Genomic DNA, 15313 nt, shown 5'->3' with positions numbered 1-15313 from the left:
AGACGTAACAGGCACTGACCCTTTCTATTGTCGCCTCTAGCAGACGTATCACGAACAGGCACGGCCCCCCTTCTGTCTATCAGGATGAACAGCACTGGACCTTTCCTTCCCTATCAGAACATGAACAGGCACCTGACCTTCTGTCCTATCAGACAAAAGAACTCTTGATCTCACACGAAACAGGCACTGCTGGCCTTACTGTCCTATCAGAAACGAACAGGCAACTGACCTTTCTGTATGCAACCATCAGAAGCAGAACGAACAGGCACTGGTACGCCCTTTCTGTCCTATTCAGGAGAAACAGGCACTACCTTTCTTACCCTAATCAGGTCATGAACAACGGCACTGACCACTTTCTGTGGACCCTATCCAGACACAAACAGGCACCTGACTCTTTACTGTCCGCCCTAAATCAGACCTCAACGAACACGGCCCACTGATCCTATCTCTGTCCCTAATCAGAACGAAAACAGGGCCATGACCTTACGTACCTATTCAGAACACAGGTGAGGCACTACCCTTTCTTTGTTCCGATTCAGGATACAACGAACAGGCACTGACGCTTACTGTCCTAATCAAACGAACAGCCGGACCTTACTCGTCCTATCAGAACAACAAGAGCTTACCTATGGCCTCTTGTATGCTATCAGACGAACAGGCACTGCCTTTCTTGGTCCTATCAGAACGAACAGGCACATGACCGCTTTCTTACCTATCCAAAAGAACAGCACTGACCTTACTGTCCTATCAGAACAAACAGCACCTGACCTCATATCGATTGAACCATCTCAGAAGCAGGCATAGCGCCGCACCTGAACCTTACTGTCCATTATCAGAACAAACAGGCACTGGCCTTTCTGTTCTACTCAGAAACAACAGGCACTTGACCTTGTCTTTCCTATTCAGGAACAAACAGGGCCACTTGACTTCTGTCCTATCAGAATTGAACGCGGGCACTGATCCTTACTGTCCTATCAGAACGAACAGGCACGTGACCTTATTGTCCTATCCCCAGAAACGAACAGCACTGACCTTACTGTCCATCAGACGAACGAACAGGGCACTGACCTTACTTTGTCCTATCAGAAGTTGCAAAAATGAACACGGCACTGCCTGTTCGTCCCCTATCAGAACAACAGTCATTGACCTTTTCTTCAAATCAGAACAAACAAGGCACTGACCTTATACTATGGCCTATCCAGAACAAACAGGCAGCTCGACCTTTCTCTGTCCTCATTCAGAAAAATATGAAGGGAGGCACCGTCATCACCTGACCCTACTTCTAGTCCCACTCACAAGTCGACGACGAATCCACATGAATAAAGAACGGGCACTAGACCTTACCTTCCTATCAGAACTCCGCGACATGAACAAGACGCACTGGCACTTATACTAGTCCTATCACGACATTAAATGAAGCAGGCATCTGACCTTACTCCTGTCCCCTATCAGATCAACAGGCCACTGAACCCTTTGCTGTCCTAGCCATCGAACATCACACTCGCATCAGAACTGAACGAGGCACGATGGACCTGACTGTCCTAACAGACAGCCAAAACGAACAGGGGCAACTTACCTTCTTCTGTACTCTATCAGAACGAACAGCACTGGCCCCCCTTTCGGTCCCATATCAGGCAGTTCTTGGCTGTTCAGTTACTGACTTTAGGAACAGTAAGGTCATGAACAGCACTGACTTACCTTCCCTATTACCAGATGCGTTCAACTGATACAGGCACTCTGGACCCCTAGTCTTGACCCCTGTATCCAAAGGCCGAAAGATCTCCGGACCACCTGTTCATTTCTGACTGGCAAAGGCACTAGGGTAACGGTTCTGTCACGTGGCGCCGTTCATACTAAAGACAAAATGTCAGGCGGTGTCCCGAAGCCAACAGGAAAGAGGTCAGTGCAACGGACCAGTCACCTATGCTGGCCATAGGAGGCAGAGCGGAAAACAGAGATTCAAGGCCTGTATGTTCCTGATAGGGACAGAGAAGGTCAGCTTGCCTGTATGTGTCTAGATACGACAGAAGGTCAATGACTGTTTGTTACTAGAATAGGACGAACAGGGCCAGGCCTGTTCTTTGATGAGGACAGTAAGGTCCAGTTGCCCTGGGTTTTTTTCGTTTTTCGGGATAGGACAGTAAGGTCAGTGCCTGTTCGTCTGATAGGACAGAAGGTCAGTGCGCTGTTCGTTCTGACATAGGACAGTAAAGATGCGAAGTGCCCGTTCATTCTGATAGGACAGAAAGGTCAGTGCCTGTTTAGGTCTGCTGAAATAGGACAGAGAAAGGTCAGTGCCTGTTTCGTTCTGATAGGACAGAAAGGCCAGTGCCTTTTTTCTGATAGGACAAGTAAGGCCAGTGCCTGTTCGTTCTGATAGGACAGAAGGTCCAGTGCCTGTTTCGTTCTGATAGACAGTAAGGTCAGTAAGCCTGTTCTTCTGAGAGGACGAAAAGGCCAGTGCCTGTTTTTCTGATAGGACAGTAAGGTCAGTGCCTGTTCGTTCTGATAGGACAGAAAGGCCAGTGGCCTGTTTGTTCTGATAGGACCAGCTAAGGTCCAGTGCCCTGTTCGCTTCTGAAGGACAGTAAGGTCAGCGCCTGTTCGTTCTGATAGGACAGAAAGGTCAGTGCGCTTGCGTTTTCTGATAGGACAGGAAGGTCAGTGCCTGTTCGTTCTGATAGACAGAAAGGTCAGTGCTGGTTCGTCGATAGCCGACAGCAAAGGTCAGTGCCTCGTTTGTCTGATAGGACAGAAAGGTCTAGTGCCTGTGCATCTCTGATACGTGACAGAAAGGTCAGTGGCCCTGTTCAGTCCCTGATAGGACAGAAAGGCCAGTGCCTGTTCGTTCTGATAGGACAGAAAGGTCAGTGCTGTTCGTTCTGATAGGACAGTAAGCAGTGCTGTTCTTCATAGGACAGAAAGGTAGTGCCTGTTCATCCTGATAGGACAGAAAGGTCAGTGCCTGTTCATCCTGATAGGAACAGAAAGGCCGTGCCTGTTCGTTCTGATAGGACAGAAAGGTCAGTGCCTTTCGTTCTGACAGACATGAAGGCCAGTGCCTGTTCGTATCTGATGGCAAGTCAGTGTTCGTTCGACGCATAGGAGGGTCAGTCGTTAATTGATGGACAGTGAGGCAGTGCCTGTTCATCTGATAGGACAGAAGGCAGGCGTTTTCTGATAGGACAGAAAGCCAGTGTGCCGTTCTTTCTTGATAGGACAGAAGGTCAGTGCTGTTCGTTCTGATAGGACAGTAAGGTCAGTGCCTGTTCGTTCTCGATTAGGACAGTAAGGTCAGTGCCTGTTTGTTCTGATAGGACAGTAAGGTCAGTGCCTGTTTGTTCTGATAGGACAGTAAGGTCAGTGCCTGTTTGTTCTGATAGGACAGTAAGGTCAGTGCTGTTTGTTCTGATAGGACAGTAAGGTCAGTGCCTGTTGTTCTGATAGGACAGAAAGGTCAGTGCCTGTTCTTCTGATAGGACAAAAGGTCAGTCCTGTTCATTCTGATAGGACAGAAAGGTCAGTGCCTGTTCTCTGATAGGACAGAAAGGTCAGTGCCTGTTCATTCTGATAGGACAGAAAGGTCAGTGCCTGTTGCATTCTGATAGGACAGAAAGGTCAGTGCCTTTTCATCTGATAGGACAAAAGGTCAGTGCCTGTTCATTCTGTAGGACAGAAAGGTCAGTGCCTGTTCATTCTGATAGGACAGAAAGGTCAGTGCCTGTTCAGTTCTGATAGGACAGAAAGGTCAGTGCCTGTCGTTCTGACTAGGACAGAAGGTCAGTGCCTGTTCGTTCTGATAGGACAGAAAGGTCAGTGCCGTTCGTTCTGATAGGACAGAAAGGTCAGTGCCTGTTCGTTCTGATAGGACAGAAAGGTCAGTGCCTGTTCGTTTCTGATAGGACAGAAAGGTCCAGTGCCTGTTCGTTCTGATAGGACAGTAAGGTCGTGCCTGTTCGTTCTGATGGACAGTCAAGTCAGTGCCTGTTTGTTCTGATAGGACAGAAAAGGTCAGTGCTGTTTGTTCTGATAGGACAGTAAGGTCAGTGCTGTTTGTTCTGATAGGACAGTAAGGTCAGTGCCTGTTCGTTCTGATAGGACAGAAAGGTCAGTGCCTGTTCGTTCTGATAGGACAGTAAGCAGTGCCTGTCGTTCTGAAGACAGAAAGGTCAGTGCCTGTTCGTTCTGATGGACAGTAAGGCCAGTGCCTGTTCGTTCTGATAGGACAGAAAGGTCAGTGCCTGTTTTGTCTGATAGGACAGAAAGGCGCAGTGCCTGTTCGTTCTGATAGGACAGAAAGGCAGTGCCTGTTCGTTCTGATAGGACAGAAAGGCCAGTGCCTGTTCGTTCTGATAGGACAGAAAGGCCAGTGCCTGTTCGTTCTGATAGGACAGTAAGGTCAGTGCCTGTTCATCCTGATAGGACAGAAAGGCAGTGCCTGTCGTTCTGATAGGACAGAAAGGTCAGTGCCTGTTCGTTCTGATAGGACAGAAGGTCAGTGCCGTTTCTTCTGATAGGACAGAAAGGTCAGTGCCTGTTCGTTCTGATAGACAGAAGGTCCAGTGCCCTGTCCATTCTGATAGGACAGAAGGCCAGTGCCTGTTTCTTCTGATAGGACAGTAAGGGCAGTGGCCGTTTCTTCTGATAGGACAGAAAGGCAGTGCCCGTTGCTTCTGATAGGACAGAAAGGTCAGTGCCTGTTTGTTCTGATAGGACAGAAAGGTCAGTGCCGTTTGTTCTGATAGACAGAAGGTCAGTGCTGTTTGTTCTGATAGGACAGAAAGGCATGCCTGTTCATTCTGGATAGGACAGTAAGGTCAGTGCCTGTTCGTTCTGATAGGACAGTAATGGTCAGGCTGCCTGTTCGTTCTGATAGGACAGAAGAGTCAGTGCCTGTTCTTTCTGATAGGACAGTAAGGTCAGTGCCTTCATCTGATAGGACAGAAAGGTCAGTGCCTGTTTTTCTGATAGGACAGAAGGTCAGTGCCTGTTTTTCTGATAGGACAAAAGGCAGTGCCTGTTTTGTTCTGATAGGACAGTAAGGTCACGTGCCTGTTCGTTCTGATAGGACAGAAAGGTCAGTGCCTGTTGTTCTATAGGACAGAAACAGTGCCTGTTTGTCTGATAGGACAGTAAGGTCAGTGCCTGTTTCTGATAGGACAGTAAGGCATGCCTGTTCGTTCTGATAGGACAGAAAGGTCAGTGCCTGTTCTTCTGATAGGACAGTAAGGCAGTGCCTGTTCGTTCTGATAGGACAGAAAGGTCAGTGCCTGTTCGTTCTGATAGGACAGTAAGGCAGTGCCTGTTCGTTCTGATAGGACAGAAAGGTCAGTGCCTGTTTGTTCTGATAGGACAAGAAAGCAGTGCCTGTTCGTTCTGATAGGACAGAAAGGCAGTGCCTGTTCGTTCTGAATAGGACAGAAAGGCAGTGCCTGTTCGTTCTGATAGGACAGAAAGGCAGTGCCTGTTCGTTCTGATAGGACAGTAAGGTCAGTGCCTGTTCATCCTGATAGGAAAGAAAGCAGTGCCTGTTCGTTCTGATAGGACAGAAAGGTCAGTGCCTGTTCGTTCTGATAGGACAGAAGGTCAGTGCCGTTCTTCTGAAGGACAGAAAGGTCAGTGCCTGTTCGTTCTGAATAGGACAGAAAGGTCAGTGCCTGTTCATTCTGATAGGACAAAGGCCAGTGCCTGTTCTTCTGATAGGACAGTAAGGTCAGTGCCCGGTTCTTCTGATAGGACAGAAAGGTCAGTGCCCGTTCTTCTGATAGGACAGAAAGGTCAGTGCCTGTTTGTTCTGATAGGACAGGAAAGGTCAGTGCCTGTTTGTTCTGATAGGACAGAAAGGGTCAAGACTGTTTGTTCTGATAGGACAGAAAGGCCAGTGCCTGTTCTTCTGATAGGACAGAAGGTCAGTGCCTGTTCGTTCTGATAGGACAGAAAGGTCAGTGCTGTTCGTTCTGATAGGACAGTAAGGTCAGTGCCTGTTCGTTCTGATAGGACAGTAAGTCAGTGCCCGTCATTCTGATAGGACAGAAAGGTCAGTGCCTGTTGCTTCTGATAGGACAGAAAGGTCAGTGCCTGTTTGTCCTGAGTAGACAGAAAGGCCAGTGCCTGTTGTCTTGATAGGACAGAAAGGTCAGTGCCTGTTCGTTCTGATAGGACAGAAAGGTCAGTGCCTGTTTGTTCTGATGGACGAAGGTCAGTGCCTGTTCGTTCTGATAGGACAGTAAGGTCCAGTGCCTGTTCATTCTGATAGGACAGTAAGGCCAGTGCCTGTTCTTCTGATAGGACAGTAAGGTCAGTGCCCGTTCATTCTGATAGGACAGAAAGGTCAGTGCCCGTTCATTTCGATAGGACAGAAAGGTCAGTGCCTGTTTGTTCTGATAGGACAGAAAGGTCAGTGCCTGTTGTTCTGATAGGACAGAAAGGTCCAATGCTGTGTTCTGATAGGACAGAAGCCAGTGGCCTGTTCATTCTGATAGGACAGTAAGGTCAGTGCCTGTTCGTTCTGATAGGACAGTAGGTCAGTGCCTGGTCGGTTCTGATAGGACAGTGAAGGTCAGTGCCTGTTCGTTCTGATAGGACAGAAGGTCAGTGCCCGTTCATTCTGATAGGACAGAAAGGTCTAGTGCCTGTTTGTTCTGATAGGACAGAAAGGTCAGTGCCTGTTTGTTCTGATAGGACAGAAAGGCCAGTGCCTGTTTGTTCTGATAGGACAGTAAGGTCAGTGCCTGTTCGTCTGATAGGACAGAAAGGTCAGTGCCTGTTTTTCTGATAGGAGAAGGTCAGTGGCCGGTTCGTTCTGATAGGACAGAAAGGTCAGTGCCTGTTTGTTCTGATAGGACAGAAAGGTCAGTGCCTGTTCTATCTGATAGGACAGAAAGCGGCACTGTCGTCTGTTACACGTAGAGCGTTTCTGTAGGACAGTAAGGCCAGTGCCTGTTCGTTCTGATAGGACAGAAAGGTCAGTGCCCTTCGTTCTGATAGGACAGTAAGGTCAGTGCCCTTCGTCTGATAGGACAGTAAGGTCAGTGCCTGTTCGTTCTGACTCGATAGACAGTAAGGTCAGTGCCTGTTCGTTCTGATAGGACAGAAAGGTCAGTGCCTGTTTGCTTCTGATAGGACAGAAGGTCAGTCCGCGCTGTTTTTCTGATAGGACAGAAAGGTCAGTGCCTGTTCTTCTGATAGGACAGAAAGGTCAGTGCCTGTTCATTCTGATAGGACAGAAAGGTCCAGTGCCTGTTCTTCTGATTAGGACAGAAAGGTCAGTGCCTGTTTCATTCTGATAGGACAGAAGGTCAGTGCCTGTTCGTTCTGATAGGACAGAAAGGTCAGTGCCTGTTCATCCTGATAGGACAGGAAAGGTCAGTGCCTGTTCATCTGATAGGACAGAAAAGTCCAGTGCCTGTTCGTTCTGATAGGACAGAAAGGTCAGTGCCCTGTTCGTTCTGATAGGACAGTAAGGTCCAGTGCCTGTTCGTTCTGATAGGACAGAAAGGTCAGTGCCTGTTCGTTCTGATAGGACAGAAGTCAGGCCTGTTCGTTCTGATAGGACAGAAAGGTGCCAGTGCCTGTTTTTCTGATAGGACAGTAAGGTCAGTGCCTTTCGTTCTGATAGGGACAGAAAGGTCAGTGCCTGTTCTGTTCTGATAGGACAAGGTAAGGTCAGTGCCTTGTTCGTTCTGATAGGACAGAAGGTCAGTGCCTGTTCGTTCTGATAGGACAGAAAGGCCAGTGCCTGTTCTTTCTGATAGGACAGGAAAGGTCAGTGCCTGTTCGTTCTGATAGGACAGAAAGGTCAGTGCCTGTTCGTTCTGATAGGACAGTAAGGCCAGTGCCTGTTTTCTGATAGGACAGTAAGGCCAGTGCCTGTTCGTTCTGATTAGAACAGAAGGCCAGTGCCTGTTGTTCTGATAGGACAGTAAGGTCAGTGCCGTCGTTCTTCTGATAGGACAGAAAGGCCAGTGCCTGTTCGTTCTGACTAGGACAGAAGGGCCAGTGCCTGTTTTTTCTGATAGGACAGAAAGGTCAGTGCCTGTTCGTTCTGATAGGACAGAAAGGTCAGTGCCTGTTCGTTTCTGATAGGACAGTAAGGTCAGTGCCTGTTCGTTCTGATAGGACAGTAAGGCCAGTGCCTGTCGTTCTGATAGGACAGTAAGGCCAGTGCCTGTTTGTTCTGATAGGACGAAAGGTCAGTGCCTGTTTCGTTCTGATAGGACAGAAAGGTCAGTGCGCTGTTCTTCCTGATAGGACGAACGTCAGTCAAGGCAAGTCAGTGTGCTTTCGTTCTGATAGGACATAAGGCCAACAAATTGCCTGTTCGTTTCCTAGAGGACAGTGTTCAAGGCCGAGTGCCTGTTTTTCAGATAGCTTCAAATAGCCACTCTTTGCCTTGATGACAGCTTTGCACACTCTTGGCATTCTCTCAACCAGCTTCACCTGGAATGCTTTTCCAACAGTCTTGAAGGAGTTCCAGCATGTGATGAGCACTTGTTGGCTGCTTTTCCTTCACTCTCCGCCCGGTCCAAATCATCCCGAACCATCTCAATTGGGATGAGGTTGGGTGATTGTGGAGGCCAGGTCATCTGATGCARCACTCCATCACTCTCCTTCTTGGTCAAATAGCCCTTACACAGCCTGGAGGTGTGTTGAGTCATTGTCCTGATGAAAAACACATGATAGTCCCACTAAGCGCAAACCAAATGGGATGGTGCATTGCTGCAGAATGCTGTGTTAGCCATGCTGGTTAAGTGTGCCTTGAATTCTAAATAAATCACTGGCAGTGTCACCAGCAAAGTACCCCCACACCATCACACCTCCTCCTCCATGCTTCACGGTGGGAACAACACATGCGGAGATCATCCGTTCGCCTACTCTGCGTCTCACAAAGACACGGCGGTTGGAACCAAACATTTGTAATTTGGACTCATAAGACCAAAGGACAGATTTCCACCAGTCTAATGTCCATTGGTCGTGTTTCTTGACCCAAACAAGTCTCTTATTCTTATTGGTGTCCTTTAGTACTGGTTTCTTTGCAGAAATTTGACCCTGAAAGTCTGATTCAAGCAGTCTCCTCTGAACAGTTGATGTTGAGATGTGTCTGTTACTTGAACTCTGTGAAGCATTTWTTTKGGGGCAGCAATTTCTGAGGTGCAGTTAACTCCAATGGACTTATTCTCTGCAGCAGAGGTAACTCTGGGTCTTCCTTCCTGTGGCGGTCCTCATGAGAACCAGTTTCATCATAGCGCTTGATGGTTTTTCCGACTGCACTTGAAGAAACTTTAAAAGTTCTTGACATTTTCCGGATTGACTGACCTTCATGTCTTAAAGTAATGATGGACTGTCGTTTCTCTTTGCTTATTTGAGCTGTTCTTGCCATAATATGGACTTATATATGGACTTGGTCCAGCCGACCCAGTGGTCAGCTGGACTGAGGGGCTGGTTTCTCTGACTAATGAGGAGTCCGACCCAGTGGTCAGCTGGACCGAGGGGCTGGTTTCTCTGACTAATGAGGAGTCCGACCCAGTGGTCAGCTGGACCGAGGGGCTGGTTTCTCTGACCCAGTTCTAATGCACAGACAGACAGTAGACACCACACTGGCACCGGCACCAAATGGCACCCCATTCCCTATATATCGCACTTTGGGGATTCACACCAAATGTTTATCAAGAATTGCCTGTATTTCTTAATGTCCATCTCAAGGCAATATGGCCTTGGATTAGAGGATCAGGGAGATAGAATTTCAGGAATAACAAGTTACCTATTTTGTGTTTGTTTGGTGAAAGCTCATGATCATAGTCTGAGAACACGGTAAGGGGAAGAATAAAACTAACAGAGCACTGTGGGTGATCTAGAGCTGTCCTACTACACACACATACACACACGCACGCACGCACGCACACACACACACACACACACGGCCAAGCCAAGCTAGCAACTACCCAAACAGTGTGACATCCAGGACGTCTTAAAAATACAAACGCTCCGCTGTGGGAGACCTGACAGAGCTTATCTCCTTATAAAGTCAACCTTACAATGTTAAAACAGACAGAGAGAGAGGGAGAGAGAGAAGAGAGAGGGAGAGAGAAGAGAGAGGAGCAAGAGAGAGAGACGAGAGAGAAGAGAGAAGGCAGAGAGATTGAGAGATGAGAAGAGAGAGAGGAGAGAGAGAGAGAGAGAGAGAGAGAGAGGAAGAGAGAGAGAGAGAGAGAGAGAGAGAGAGAGAGAGAGAGAGAGAGAGAGAGAGGAGAGAGAGAGAAGAGAGGAGGAGGAGAGAGAGAAGGAGAGAGCGAGAGAGAGAAGAGAGAGAGAGAGAGAGAGAGAGAGAGAGAGAGAGAGGGAGAGAGAGAGAGATGGGGTGCAACACCAAGCCCAGACTGTCAAGAAAGACCAGTCCAAGAGAAATGGAAAACCAACCCTTGTGTCTGTAAAACCCCTATCCCACACAGACTGTCTCAACAGGCTTATTATCCCACACAGACTGTCTCAACAGGCTTATTATCACACACAGACTGTCTCAACAGGCTTATTATCACACACAGACTGTCTCAACAGGCTTATTATCACACACAGACTGTCTCAACAGGCTTCCTTTCAAAGCGTCATGACAACGTATTGTAGTTGAGAGTGAGGTATCAACATCAAAATGAGTATCTTTCTCTCAATGGGAACTGGAAGCTGTAGTTGGAGAGAGAAAGCATGGTCCTGTCACAGTAAAACAGCTTGAGAAATGGTGCTATGGCTGCGACCAATTCCAGAGGTGTTGCTCCCTTCCCGTAATGGCCTTATCCACTACCCTTCACAGATTTAGCTGTAAATGCYAGGATACACAGTTGAAGTCARAAGTTTACATACAATTAGGTTGGAGTCATTAAAACTCGTTTGTCATCCACTCCACAAACTTCTTAATAACAAACTATAGTTTTGGCAAGTCGTTTAGGACATCTACTTTGTGCAAGACAAAAGTAATTTTTCCATAAATTGTTTACAGACAGATTATTTAACTTATAATTCAATGTATCACAATTCCAGTGGGTAAGAAGTTTACATACACTAAGTTGACTGTGCCTTTAAACAGCTTGGAAAATTCCAGAAAATTATGTCATGGCTTTAGAAGCTTCTATTAGGCTAATTGACATCATTTGAGTCAATTGCAGGTGTACCTGTGGATGTATTTCAAGGCCTACCTTCAAACTCAGTGCCTCTTTGCTTGACTTCATGGGAAAATCAAAAGAAATCAGCCAAGAAATTGTAGACCTCCACAAGTCTGGTTCATCCTTGGGAGCAATTTCCAAACACCTGAAGGTACCACGTTCATCTGTACAAACAATAGTATGCAAGTATAAACACCATGGGACCACGCAGCTGTCATACCGCTCAGGAAGGAGACGCATTCTGTCTCCTAGAGATGAACGTACTTTGGTGCGAAAAGTGCAAATCAATCCCAGAACAACAGCAAAGGACCCATGTGAAGATGCTGGAGGAAACAGGTACAAAAGTATCTATATCCACAGTAAAAACGAGTCCTATATCGACATAACCTGAAAGGCCGTTCAGCAAGGAAGAACCACTGCTCCAAAACCGCCATAAAAAAGCCAGACTACGGTTTGCAACTGCACATGGGGACAAAGATCGTACTTTTTGGAGAAATTTCCTCTGGTCTGATGAAACAAAAAATAGAATTGTTTGGCCATAATGATCATCGTTATGTTTGGAGGAAAAAGGTGGACTCTTGCAAGCTGAAGAACACCATCCCAACTGCGAAGCACGGGGTGGCAGCGTCATGTTGTGGGGGTGCTTTGCTCCAGGGGGACTGGTGCACTTCACAAAATAGATGGCACCACGAGGGGGAAAATGATGTGGATATATTGAAGCAAAATCTCAAGACTTCAGTCAGGAAGATAAAGCTTGGTCGCAAATGGGTCTTCCAAATGGACAATGACCCCAAGCATACTTCCAAATTTGTGGCAAAATGGCTTAAGGACAACAAAGTCAAGGTATTGGAGTGGCCATCACAAAGCCCTGACTCAACTATAGAAAATTTGTGGGCAGAACTGAAAAAGCGTGTGCGAGCAAGGAGGCCTACAAACCTGACTCAGTTACACCAGCTCTGTCAGGAGGAATGGGCTAAAATTCACCCAACGTATTGTGGGAAGCTTAAAACAATTTAAAGGCAATGCTACCAAATACTAATTGAGTGTATGTAAACTTCTGACCCACTGGGAATGTGATGAAAGAAATAAAAGCTGGAATAAATCACTATTATAATAAATCACTATTATTCTGACATTTCACATTCTTAAAATAAAGTGGTTGTCTTAACTGACCTAAAACATGGAATTTTTACTCGTATTAAATGTCAGAAATTGTGAAAAACTGAGTTGAAATGTATTTGGCTAATGTGTATGTAAACTTCCGACTTCAACTGTAGGTGTGGGCCTAACTAAGAAAGTGATACATATATAACTAACTTCTGCTAAATTACTATCACTTATCCAGTTCTATCAGATCCACGGCGAAGAGTAAACGAAGGTAGAGAGAAGGACAGGATTACTGAATGGAGCGCAGCCTTGGTGCAGGAAGGCTAGGGGAAAACGCTCTGCCTGCAGCATGGGGAGACGATTTGCACCGATTTGCACCGCCACAGTAAAGTGGTAAACCAACAGTCATTCCAACTATTCTGGACGTGGACACTTTTCTATAGCCTATCACTAGGCAACSGCCACTGGACAGCGCAACTAGACTATAGTCATAAATAATTATAATTCCAACAATACCATTTCTCTGCTCCATTCTCGGTAAAATGTTGTTCTGTTGTCAACAAAAGTTGTCAACAAAATTATGAGAATCTTAAACAGGCAATTAGACTACAATTAGCTTTCATTACGCATGAAATAAAACACTGGCTTATGCAGCAGTATGGTGCAATTAATACAAGTGCAATTTATGCGCAAATCGCTATTGTTTGATTTATAAAATCCAGTTGCACATTTTAAATTGCATAATAGCTTACTTTGTTTCAGTTAACATTTTGGATTAACTTTAAATGAAAAACGGATTAAGACTGACACTCACATCTGTTGTTGGTGTCCATCCCGGTGGAAGTATCGGATGAGAGAGAGGTGGTTTCCCGGGCTCACCCGGAGAGTGTGACGGAGAACAGCCCCATGTGAGACCGCGCGGACAGCTACACTTGATACATAGCAGACTCTCTCTATCTCTCTCAATGAAGTTACTGAGAAAAGAACGGCGCGCTCTTTGCTGGGTCCTAAAGCTATAATGTCAAAAGTACAGTATGGCAATAGCTCTAACTACCTATATCCAGTGGCGGCCATCATTCAGGTTAGGTGGGGCTCATCCACATTTTTTGCAAACATGCATATTTTGAATTAATACGTGTCACACATCAGTTTGTAAACAATGTAAAAACATATACATATATATAATTGAGTTAATAAAGCTTCATACAAACATGGTCTATTTTTTGTATTCTTCAGTAAGGCAGCTCCAAAATGCAGGTGTTTCAGCCTAGCTCAGTGGTTTCTGTGGTGGTGGGGCAAGCAAGCAGAAAATATGGAGCGCTACGCCGTGATTGGCTCAGTTCTCTGTCACTCATGGGGACACCACGTCGCCGCCAAGTTTAAGGGTAGAGCTAAAAAATTCTAGCCCCTTGGGTGGTGCCATAGAGTTATATATGAAGTGCCCATCCAAGAAGGCTCAAGGTCATGATGTCAAATCACGTCATATCTACAGTAGCTTTGATTGGACTGATCATATCAACATCATACTTTCAAAACCTTAGCTAGCAGTCATCATCATGAATCAAGTCGACAATCTACTGTCAAATCCTATTTAATCCTTGAAATATGAGGATAAATAATGAAGAGAAAATATTGATAAAACGTATCGGTGCTCATTGACCATTGGACATTACATAACAAGTTGGAAATCACAAATTCAACAATGAGTGGTTTGGAAGGAATCAGTTCCTAACTGCAAGCATTGCAAATCAATCATTAGCCTGCTATTTAGTGGAGTGGCTGTGTGGTCCCAAGTCTAAGATTAAGGGTCTCTTTTCCTAGTTTAAAATTATTAACATTCAACATTGGCCATGCTGTCAATGAAGCATGATTTGTGCCGCACACAAAAAAACTGTTAACTCTGAACTGCAAAATCTGACTTTAGTGAGTTCAAGACAACTGGGAACTCTGTAAAAACAAGCTACGACTGGGAAAATACGTTTTGAACTTTCATCCAACTCAGAATTGTAAATTCAGAACTCGGGCCTCTTTATAGAGCTACGACCTGAAGATCACTGACATCATCATGATTCAACCTTTTCTCAGAGTTCCCAGTTGTATTGAAAGCACCATAAGTCCAGAGAATGCTAGACTTTGATGACAAAGTTTGATGACAACATTTTCCCATGAAGGACCGCCGCTCCACCTTCCTGTTCAAGWGAGCACAGCACAACCAGGTGAGTCCAAAAATGTATTGTATGCTGCTGCATAAATTATGAAATATGCCAGGGAGATATGTACACTGTAGCTAAGAAAGTAATACTAAGTGTATGTTGCGTAGTAAGCTGTTAGTAGCCCATGTGCCTCACCCTAATAATTTGGTAAATTTTCACCTCTTATTTTCGACTTGGTGGTGCACATGTAGTCTATAACCTGTTCTTGAGAAATATAATCATTGAATATTGTAAGAGCTTTCATTGTCTGCTTATATGCACCCTTTATTTATCCTACGGTTCTGAATTGGTGTACAAGGAGAACACTGTAAGAACGACCCATGTTCTGAATTCTGTTGCTGTACATTTCAAAAGTGCTGAACATATAGTTGTATTGACTACGTCTGTCCTAGCTCGCTCATTAATGTCTTCATCGAAATTACGGATTGCCTCTAATCCACTTGTCGTCCCCTTATGCTATAGTTTGTATATCTCAATTGTCAGCAGAAACCGCATTTGCTTAAGCAAGTCAGCCATATCAGCTATGTTTGTTTAAAAGGTAGTAAATGAGGCTGAATGAACTGTTTCTCTGCCAGACAAGGCTCCGCTGATAGCCAGGTGTAGCTGTGGTATAGTGAAATTAATGTATTGTTTAGTGTTGTGTTGTGACTTTGCTGGCATTCATCCTACATGTTTAATTTTTTGCCCCACCAAGATTTACATGCTACAATCGCCACTGCCTACATCTAACTGCAAAAAGGTCTGGACCTTAACAGCACAGATAGTTGTGGGTTCACCCCATGATGCGGAGGCACAACATACAGACACGCATATGAATTGATTGATTGATCAATTGACAGT

The 15313-nt window shown here is 45.7% G+C and overlaps 1 pseudogene; it reads right to left on the bottom strand.

The window, feature by feature from the left end:
• LOC112073155 (actin filament-associated protein 1-like 1) overlaps positions 1 to 13208 on the bottom strand; it is a 97180-nt pseudogene extending 83972 nt beyond the window's left edge.
• Between the last annotated feature and the right edge of the window lie 2105 nt (positions 13209 to 15313).

Source organism: Salvelinus sp. IW2-2015, unplaced genomic scaffold (assembly GCF_002910315.2).
Source record: "Salvelinus sp. IW2-2015 unplaced genomic scaffold, ASM291031v2 Un_scaffold2166, whole genome shotgun sequence".
Lineage (NCBI taxonomy): Eukaryota > Metazoa > Chordata > Actinopteri > Salmoniformes > Salmonidae > Salvelinus > Salvelinus sp. IW2-2015.
Note: the sequence above shows the minus strand (reverse complement) of the source record. Positions and strands in the feature narration are given on the sequence as shown.